Here is an 11,542-nt window from a genome sequence, read left to right on the forward strand (position 1 = left end):
AGCGGGAGGGAGAGACTTTTTTGAAGCATATCGTGACATGTGATGAAACATGGGTGCATCATTACACTCCCGAGTCCAAGATGGCGAGTAAAGAATGGCGAAAGAAAGACGAAGCCGGTCCTGTGAAAGGCAAAACCCGTCTCTCAGCCGGTAAGGTCCTCGCGACCGTCTTTTTCCACTACAGAGGAGTGTTGCTCATTGATTTCCTACATGATGGACGTACGGTTAACGCTACCTACTACTTCCAGCTGTTGAAGGCAGCAAAAGCCGCTTACAGATGCAAAAGACGTGGTAACCCCATCAGAAACGTCATCCTTCTTCATGAATTCGCCAGGCCACATACGGCGGGTGAAACGAGACAAAAACTGGAGGATATGCATTGGAAAACCCTTGAGCATCCTCAATACAGTCCAGATTTGTCACGCTGTGACTATCATTTGTTTGCGCCCACGAAAGATGCACTTGGAGGATTGCAATTTGACAACGATCAAGATGTTGAGGAATTCGTGCGCAATTGGTTGATGACTCGACCTCAAAGTTTCTACGAGCAAGGAATTAACAAGCTTCCAAACCGCTGGAAAAAATGTGTAGAGCGTGAAGGAGACTATGTAGAAAAATAATCAATAGTATTTTTGTATTGTTTTATAAATAAATAAATAAATATTAAAAAAGAATTCCGGTTAATATTTGATTCACCCTCGTATTAAAAGTTTGTCATACGGACAGCCGCAGGATGTCGCCGGGTGCGCGTGCTAATCTGAAAAACTGCACCCGATCCCAGCAAAAAAGCGGTAAAATTTCAGCCATAACCACGTCTCACGACCGTGACGAAGGTGGTGTCGTCTGTAACGGAATTAATACGGCGATTCAGCAAAAGTCTCGTGCACCCTGAGGACACAGAGCGACCCAAGGACGACTGCCTTTTGCATTTTTCCCGCAAGTGTTTTAGCATATTGTTCACAGGCAGGGATGCTTTTTAGGCTATTAACTAGTGAAAGCTTGGCAGCTCCAAGAGCATCGATGATAAGGACGATAAGTTTAACAGAATATTCCAGGTAAAATCGTGGCAACTCCCTTATAAGGTCTTTATACCTCTCTTTCTTTTAATTCTCCTTGTCTATGAAGTTTTTGTCAGCTGGTACCAAACATTCGATAACCGACATAGTTCGCTTCTCGAAGTCAAGAACTATGTCAATCCTCGAGTGTCCGATTGAGAATATAAAGTTCCAGTATATTCGGCGCTTCTCATTCTCGACAATTCACTCTATTTCCCAGGGAGCATTTAGAGCAGCGATATTAAGGTTAATGCTGTAAGAATGACAGAGATGGTAAAATAGCACTCTTAGTGCCGCATTGTGCCTTTGGATGTAGGTCGTTCCCGCATGAGTTGGACAACTAGATAATATGTGTGTTTAATGTTCTGGCTATGCATGGCACGCCCTGCAGCTATCATCGGGAATGTCTTGGCTCAAAATGTGGCTACGGTATGTTAAGGTTTGAATGACACCGTCTTGACATACCAAAATGAAACACTCCGTGCCAGGCTTCAATTCGGGTGATTTAAGGAAAGCAAAAGTTAGCTCACACGACATTGACTGATCCTCCACATTTCTGTGGATCCAAATATATGTTATTTTTAGTTACATTTGCATTAATAGAAAAAAAGCAAGGAAATATGACCTTGAAAATACATCAAATTAAAATATTTTGCTACAAAAACTATTTACAACAATTATTATTTTTAACTTTTTAATTATTTTTATAATAAAACGCAATTTCAATATTGACATGTATATTGAATCATCCAAATTATATAATCTTTTGAAATTTAAAATGATAAAGGTTAATAAAGTTTAAATTGAAAACATTAAAAAAGTGAATAATACGTAAGATAGTGAATTTATTCATTTTTTTATATTCATACCATTTAGATTTTATAAGTTTCGAATTCTGTTGTTTGAAATTAAATTCGTTTGGAATCTTTAAATGAAAAAATTATTTTATTTCAAATTAAAAGCATTAATTAAAGGGCTGTTCACTCTCGCGTTGAAACTGGAGCAATATAAATACTCCTATATTTACTATATCGCGACTTGAAAATGAGAGAGTCCACAGGATTTAAAAGATTTAGCGGATGTTGAAAAAAAATTGACCATTTCTATTTAGCATGTCTAGTTTGAATATCTCAGGTACGCCGGCCTTCTAAGATATAGTCCCTGGCGAGAACAAGCAAGCCTGGTGTAACGCGCTGGATACATCGGTGGGGGTGTATGCATAGAAGGTACTAGATGGACACGAGTCAGGAACCGGCCTTTTAATTTGTGCTACAAAGTCTTTGCAAATGCATAAAACAAGATGAAATTTCTATAAAAAATTATATTTACGACCAACATAAGCTCTTAATGCAACATGTAACATTTCACATATCAACCAAAAAAGATAAAAATTTAAAACAAAAATATTTTAATTCAACCAAAAAACACAAATTTTCAAGAAAATAGTTTAATTCTTAAGCAAGACAGATTAATTTTGGACTAAGCCGTTTCATTTTTAACCAAAAAGGATGAGATTCCATTCAAGATGATTAATTTTCTTTTAAAAATTAGAATAATTGAAACATATGAGTTTTTAAGAGAAAAATATCCATTTCTTATTTGAAATATCAATTTTAATAAAAATGGAATAATTAGATTCTCAGTCTAGAAAATGAATTCTCTGACAGAAAAAGATTGTCAGCTTAATAGATACCTTTCCAACCAAAAAGTTGATTTTGTTACAAAGAAGATTAATATTTCACTTGAATTTTATACTAAGAAGATTACTTTTAAACCAATGAAGCCGAAAATATGAGTTTTTAACTAAACGAGTTAATTTTCTGCCAAATAGTTCGATGTTCTAACAAACTGTTAAGTTTACAAACACTAGGACGAACTTTCTACAACAAAGTTGGCTCACAACTTAGCATTTTAATCTCCAATTAAAATGATGAATCTTCAACCAAAAAAATGTAAATTTTATAAAGTATTGGATTTCCCAGAAAAAATGTGTTATTAACGGAACATTCAATAGTTAATATCACAACCTAAAATATTTCAATTTGAAATAAAAAACAGTTAAATTCAGTCAAAAAATAGAATTTTGCATATAGCTAAGGAATTGTTGTTTTGAAAAGTATAGTTGAAGGTGTAACCAACATCAAGGTGTCTGCATCGATCGTCCATCAAATAAAGTAATCAACATTGAAATTAAAATTAAAAGTTTTTTGTGCCTTTTTTAGGTTCAAAAATTTTAATCTAAAATTAATAATATAAAAGTAAATAATAAATAAATATTTAAAAGTCAGAATTTTTAAGTAACCGAAAATATTTTTAACATTGTACTTATAGTTTAGTCATAATAAGACTTGTTGGCAATTTTAATCCATGTTTGTGTTAGTGTTTAATTTTTCAATCGAAAAATTTTATTTTCTGATCACTATTAGTTGAAAAATATTTTTTAATTTCTGTAGTCATACTTAAATAATATCTAGATTATTAACTATGGCCTGACGAGCTCGAAGCAGGGCATGATACTGAAATAATATGAATTAAACGATTGGAAAGTGTTTAAATTCAAATTTACTTATAACGTCGAATAAATTGACAATACATTTTTTGAATTCAGAATGAAAATTTCAATTAATATTTAAAATACTTAGATACGTGTTACCAAAATTTCCCATTTCAGTTTGTAAATTTATGCAATTCCTTTTATATGTGTTTTTTCTTTTCCTAGTATTTTTATATTGTTAAAAGTGAAATCAAAATAATGATCATGTGTCCATGCATGTTTTCATAGGCCTGTGTTTTGTTTTTCTGTTCGACAATCTCTTTTATGTTCTGTAATTCTACTTTTTAGTCTCCTGCCTGTTTCACCTATGTAAAATTTATTACATTGTTTGCATTTAATTAAATATACCACGTTCGATAAATTCTCTTTTAAGTCAGAGTATTTTATATTCTGAAAAGTGTTTCCTAATTTATGATTATTTTGAAAATAAGATGTAATTTTATGTTTTTTAAGTAATGCTCTGAGTCTTTCAGATAAACCTTGTATATAAGGGAAAGATGCTATAATGTCAAATTTGTTATGTTCTTTTGACCATTTTTCTGTTTTATTGTTTTTACATGTGCTATTGTAGATTTCATGGATACCATCTTTTATAATGCTATGTATTGATGGTAGCGGATAATTATTTAATTTTAATATTTGTTTAATTAAATTCAAATTGTTTGTTCTCAAATTAAAATCACTTAATTTGATAGCGCTATCAATCAGTCCTTTTATTAAGCCAATATTTTGACTGAATTCATTATGTGAGTAATAGTTTAGGCATTGGCCAGAACATGGTTGTTTTTTAAATCCATCTGTAAAAATGTTTCCTTCATGTGTTTTTTAATGGAAACGTCTAAAAATTGTATGGTATTATTATTTTCAATTTCATGTGTGAACTTTAAAGAGCCTTCTACATTGTTAAATGTTTGAATAAATTCATTAATTTTCTGAATAGGAATTATAGCATATATGTCGTTGACGTATCTTTTATATATAAAAGGTTTGAATTTTAAATTTCTTAAGGCTCTATTTTCGACATCTTCTAACACTAAATTGCAAATGATCGGAGATAAGGGACAATCCATAGGACAACCAAAAATTTGTTTATAGTATTTGTTATTGAAAGAAAAAACTGTTTTGTTACGAACAGTTCTTATTGCCACTAGAATTTCATTTTTTGACATTTTTGTAAGATTTTTATTGAGATTTAATTTTTCTTTAACAACATCCAAAGCCAAATCGAAAGCTATATTGTCGAATATGGAAACAACATCTAGTGAAATCATGGAGTGAGAAATTGAAATTTTTTGGTTTTTTAGACAGTTTTTGAAGTCCCAACTATCTTTAACAACTGAATCAGTTTTTCCTGATTTTAAAATTCTAGATATGTAAGAAGGTAAATTATAGGTCGGGGAACCTATGGATGAGAATATTATTTTCCATTTTAAAACAGGTTTACGTACCTTAGGAAGAGCATAAGCTTTTGCTACTATGGAACCACGTGTTTTTAGCCTATAAGACATTTGATCATTGATATATGTTTTTAGTTTCCATCTTTTAATAAAGTCATTACATTTCTCTTCTACAGAAGGTACCAAAGATGTTTTTACTTTTTTCTATAACTTGGTATTATTTAGCATTGTTTTTACAGTTTTTTTGTAATCATTGAAATTAGAAGCAACAGTCACATTTCCTTTATCAGCTTTGACAAATTTAATGTCCTTATTATTTGATTAGAACTTTTTTACCTTTTCTACTTCTTCTAAGTTATCCTGATTTTTAAACTTATTGTTACACATGAAATTTGATATAAGTGTGGTAGTTTCCTTTCTGATATTTTGTTTTTTATCAGGTTCTAAGACCCGGATACAGTTTTCCAAATTAGCTTTGCTATTATTAACAGGAATTTTTTTTTATTAAAAGGAATTCCATATTTTTTCCCCAAGGCAGTGGTGTCAACAATATGATCTGGAATTTGTTTATTTGAAATATTTTTGAGCCATTATTTCGGTTCTAGCTTTCTTAAGTTCGTGATTGTGTTGAAAAATCTTAGGGGCCATCCATATAACACGTGGACAATACAAAAAATTCGAGTGTACCTCGAGTATACCTTGTCTGATTTCAGTATATTTTTCACAGATTTAGGGGAACGAGTGTCCACTTGAATTCTAGCCCCCCCCCCCAGCCCCCCTCGTCGACAAGCGTGGAATTTTGCCATACCCCCTCTCCCCCCTAAACTGTCCACGTGGTATATGGATGGCCCCTTATTTCTTCTGAATTCAATTTTTTTCGTAAGTTCTAATCTGATTTTAATTTTAATTTTTTTTGCAATGAATTCTTGTGAAGCAAAAATATATTTATAGATTGTTCTTTGATATTTCTATATAAACGATGTTTTAAATATTTCGAATAGTTTCCTAAGTGGTTAATCAAGTAGACTAAATTTTTAATTTCGTAATTTAAAATTTGTTATTGAAAGTGAGATATTGCAGCAACTAATTTTCTGTGTACATTGTAATGAGAATTGATAATTTGAAAATGTCTCGTGGAATTTTCATTGTGTGTGGGAAACGTTGTTATAAACCAAATTTGAGTAATTAGTGATCGTATGACCGAAGATTTAAACTTGGAATTTTAATTTCAATGTTGATTACTTTATTGTTGTTTTAATAGATCCATAAGTTTTAATTGTCACTTCTTGCAGAATTCAACAAGATTTATAAAATATTCAAAAAAAATTTTTCAAGAAGACACAAATTTAAAATAGAGATAGTTGTAAAAAGCAGGGAAATGTGTTTTAGTATCTTATCAAAAACTGACTACAAATATTTGTGGTGTTAGAACCGATCATTCAGAAAACTGAATCAAATAATATGGTACAACGTCTCTTGTTATAAAATCAATAACAAAAATTGTATTAAGATTATATTAAAAACCCTTGGCAAAGACAACTTTTACAGAAAAGTAAAACATTTCCACAACTGTACTTTTCTGTTAAAACATGTACATTTTTGTAAAAAAATGAACAAAATTTAACCAAAAAAGTACAATTAAATACAAATAGCTAATTTTTCATTACATTTTCTTATACGAAAGTTAGAAAATGAAAAATAAATTCTGAGTCACTTCCATTTAGAAATTAGTATAACTTTTGATTATAATTTTTTTTTACTTTATTAGTAGAAATCGATCAGGCATTGCAGAAAACCGCAGGGCTTCACTTTTTTTAATTTTTGTGTTTGACGCCTACTTTGGTAGTCTTTATTGTGGAACTGTAATGATTAGTGTGCGATATTTCGAAGACAAAAAATCGGTTCTGCATGATTGAAAATAGAAATGGAAGATAAAAAGGAGTACTAAACGATGGGATCAGCATTTTTTTTATTGCTCATAATGTTATATTGGCTCAAATATAGCTAAACATATCCATTTTCGTACTTTTAGGACAGGATACCTCAAAACCATGAATTATAGTAAAAATTTAGACAACAGATTCGTTCTTGGGACGCAAAAATCTTTTGGGGTCACATAGTTCAATCTTTGGGTACAAATTTTGTTGGCCTATGTGTTCTTGAAGAATTCGATCACAAAATTTAGAAATTTCTTTTCAAAAGCTTTCAAGAGAATAAACAATTTTAGTCAGAATTCCTAGAAAAACGAAAAGCAGAAAATTTGAAAATTTTTTTTTTTTTCACCGACTTTTAAAGTAAATATCTATAAATATTGCGAAAAAAATGTGTTGATTAAATACATTTTTTACCTTAAATATGCTTAAAATTGTATAATTAAAAAAAATGGTTTAAATCACTCTTAAATTAATAGTATTAAAAATGATAGCGTGGGTCTAGATTTGTTTCAATCTTCGAACTGCACAATACATAATGTTTAAAAATTAAAAATTTTGCAATGGGACGGTTTTTAATCAAATAATTCTCAATTAAAAATTGTTAAAAGTTTTTATATGCGTAAATTATTGAAAGTTTGGCGTAAAAATTTCAAACTCTACTATTAATAGTTCAAAATTTGTAAGTGTTTCACTCTGAGTGCTATAATTTGTAGTTCAATTTTCATAACCTCAAATGAAAAAAATTGTATCTTCAAGAGTACAAATCTTTTAATTTCAATGATCGTTCTTTTTCTATTGTTCAAATTTTATGTTCAGTTAAAAAGTTGTTCTTTGACGACCTAGGACGACGCATTTTAAGAACATTGCAAAGACATAAATTGTGAATAAGTATTTGGTATCCAATTGATTGCTACATATTTGTAAACAAATTTAAACGCATGGTTAATTGTTGTTTAATAAATATTATTCATTATTGTTTTTTGATATTCAACCATTCCTTTAATGAAACATAGAAGCTTTTTGTTATGGAAATAATGTACATATCTTCTTTTAAAATTATCTGATTGCAAAATTCTATATCCTTTTCATCCTGGGTCGAACAATTAACAACTTTTTGGCTGCAAAACCTGTAAATTTCTACAAATTATTGTATATAGCTGTAAATTCTTTAAGTTGTGCTTTTTCTTAAATTCTTGTAGGAAATTGAATCTACAATTATAATACAATAATGCACAATAAAATACGAAACAAAAGTGCACAATTCTTCCGAATAACAAAAAAAGTTGCACTTCGGTGTCATTTTGTTTGAAATTTATTGTATTTATGTGTAGATTCATGCCAAAATGGTTTTAGGTGTTTTTACTTTTTGTAAACAATTTTTCAACAGGAAACATTCCAACTTCTTATATTCCATTTCAGTTTGTCTACATCGTTCCATTTTTTCAAGAGAACAGTCTATATAACGTAATTTTTGAGCGCGAAGCGCTAGTTCTTCAATAGGGAATGTCATCGTCAAAGCCGCAGGTGCTTTGTTCGCCTTTTTTAAAAGCATCGCGAATTTCCACACGCACTGTGAATATGTTGGCACAGCGGGCATACTTTTGCATACCATGCTGAGCCACATTCCTTTGCAATAAATGTGAAAATTATCCATTAAAATCAATAATTTCTTAAGAGATGATTAATCAATTGCTGGAAAAATAGATATAGCGCGACAAATTTTCATACAACAATAAAGGTATGAATAATAATTCGAAAGTTCATGTCTTGGCTAGAAAACTTCACGATTTTCAGAAAATTAACAAATTTAGTTTCAAAATAATATTTTCGGTTTTAAAATGCTACTGTTCCGAAGACAATTGCATTTTTTGGCTTCAAAATTCGTATTTTGTAGTTAAAAATAAAATGTCTTGGTAGAAAAGGCACGTTTTTGGTTAAGCAGTCTGCTATATTACTTATATTGGAGTGTTGACATTTTTTTAAATAGTGGTATATCTGTTTGTTTAAAATGCAACTATTTTGTTAAAAATTATTTTTGTATTGATAAAAATTCATATTTTCTGTTTAAAAATTCAATATCGGTGCATAAAAATCGTCTTGCCCTGAACATGAATCAATTTAGGAAAACGTTTTTTGTCTTTAGTAGATGTGTAGAGCCGGTTCTGGCTCACGATTCCTACCTTACCGGCATCGAGAAGCTTCGACCTGTAGTGGTTCGTATCCGTGCTAAGCTTCGAGAACGTTCTCGAACTATAATGGTTCGTGTCCGTGCTAAGCTTTGAGAACGTTCTCGCAGGATCCTGACGACGTCACGATTACGCAATAGTCTGTAGCCAAATTCATGTATACAGGTTCAAGGTTATTGTGAGAAAAACAAGGATGATTTATTGCTTCCTGATAGATAAGATGTACGTTGAATGCGCAAAAGATGCAGGTGTATAGGTGAAATTTTATATGGAGAGCTACGTATGGCAACCTGTTTTGACTATTAATTGGATTTCTTGCTTCCTGATAGATGATACTTTAGCCAAAAATTCCTGCCTTTATTTGTTTAATGCGCAAAATATGCAGGTGGACAGATGAAATTTGATATGAGGGTTATGCATGGCATCATGTTTTGATTTTTAATTTGATTTAAAAATTCCTGATAGATGATGCTTTAACTAAAAATTCCTGTCTGTGAAAAACATTCTTCTGCAGTCTTGAATCTTCGAGAAAAAATTAGAATTAAAAAAAAGATATATTTAAAGTTAATCGAAGGTAAGAAAGGAATAAAAAAGCATTTCTTATGGTAGGTCGTATACTCAGCGATGCTTGTCGCTTTATTCTGGTATCAAGTAGCTAGCTAGACTCGAGAGAGAGATTATAGACGGCATGAATTTAATTCTACAACTTTCATGGACGTTTAGTAAATACCAAGAGTACACTGCCTGACGCTTATCGCTCCTTATGTCATGCAACTATATTCGAGCTGAGGTCGCATGATTTTTTTATCCATAGATATATGCTCGCTTTTCAGCTCTCATTTAGAAAGGTCAGTTTTTTACCTTTTAAATGTTAAAGATTTAAACTAAAAGTTTTAAAATGCAGCAAAGTAATATAATGAAATATTTGAATTTTTTCAATCATCCACTAAGGATATTATATAATACAGTCTATAGAAAATCAAGGATGATTCACTTCAGCGTTAAAATTTTTTCTATATTGCTGAATATGCTAAAAAAGATTAAATTTACTTATTTCAAACATTAAAATAAAGCAACATAAACAACAAAAATAATTCAGCAGTATTAAAATGTAATGCAAGGCAACTCTGAATCAAACATTGGAAAAAAAATGATGCAGTGGTAACGTGAACATCTACCTTCTGGAACTTGTAAATCCAAATTTAGTCAAATAGAAATGAAAAAATACAAAAATTAATATAGTTTATGGAAATCCAGGATGATATATTGCTTTCTAGCTAGCTAATTTAATTCAGAGACCATAAAAATCTACCTTACCGATATTCTATAGATGTAGTTGTTTATGCTATTTTTTCCAGAATATTCTCAATGACGTCATCGAATTCCTACTACGCAATTTTTTTTCGTAAAGAACTTCAAGGTTATTTTTAATGCTGCCTTACTTTCTTTTTTGCGTTTTTCAATATTATATACCACAAGAGTCGATTATAACTTAGAACCTTCTAGAATAATTAGGCAAAGTGGGAGGTATATTATTAGTAAAGGATGGAAATGATATGCAGCATGTATAGTTTAGGGAGAAAGAGAGAGCTATGTATTAAACAATGTTTCAACACAAAAATAATTTTCTAAAATTCACAAGTCGATAGAAGGGTTTGCGATCGAGCGACTCGAACAGAGTTACAAATCTCACAGCATGCCTCTCCAAAATGAATTGCATCATATAAACATTTTTGCACGTATCTTGAAGATTGCCAACAGATTATTAAGAGATCCTTTTTAAAAAATTGTGGGTTACTGTAACAGATTTAGACTTGATACCAGGTAATTTTATATACCACACGTGTCGATTATTGCTAGATAATTGCAACAAAGAGAGGATATAAATTGATAAGGATGATAAACAATATGCAGCAGGTATAGTTTAGGGAGAAAAAGAGATGGAAACAGGGAGATGGAGAGAGCTATGTATTTAAAACTGTTTAAATTCGACAGTGGATCACTGTAACAGATTTAGAATTTTATAAAGATATAGCTAGGATGTCAATTCAGCCATTTGAGATGAAGAAAATACAATTTGAATATAGAATAAATCAGCTCCATAAATATTAGAGTTGACTAAGAAACGTTGAAGTTATCTTTCACATAATAGAGTGATCTGCGAACAAAGATTAAATTTACTTACTTCAAACATTAAAATAAAGCATCATAAATAACAAAAATAAATTCAGCAGTATTAAAATTGAATAAAAAGAAACTGTGAATCAAACATGGAAAGTGATGTACTGAACACGTATATTAAAATGAACTATTATGTATAACAAATAAAAATCTTGGTTTTTCTTAGAACCAACAGTTTCTTTTTAATCGTAGTTAAGTAAACCCATTTAAAGGGGCCAGAATTTTAAGTTAACAG

The 11,542-nt window shown here is 30.7% G+C and overlaps 1 protein-coding gene across 3 annotated transcripts in view; it reads left to right on the forward strand.

Annotated features, from left to right (window-relative positions):
- The window catches only part of LOC117174760 (putative inorganic phosphate cotransporter), an 822,629-nt gene that overhangs the window by 680,428 nt on the left and 130,659 nt on the right, over positions 1-11,542 (forward strand). The window lies entirely within an intron of this gene.

This window comes from Belonocnema kinseyi, chromosome 6, assembly GCF_010883055.1.
Source record: "Belonocnema kinseyi isolate 2016_QV_RU_SX_M_011 chromosome 6, B_treatae_v1, whole genome shotgun sequence".
NCBI classification, from domain to species: Eukaryota; Metazoa; Arthropoda; class Insecta; order Hymenoptera; family Cynipidae; genus Belonocnema; species Belonocnema kinseyi.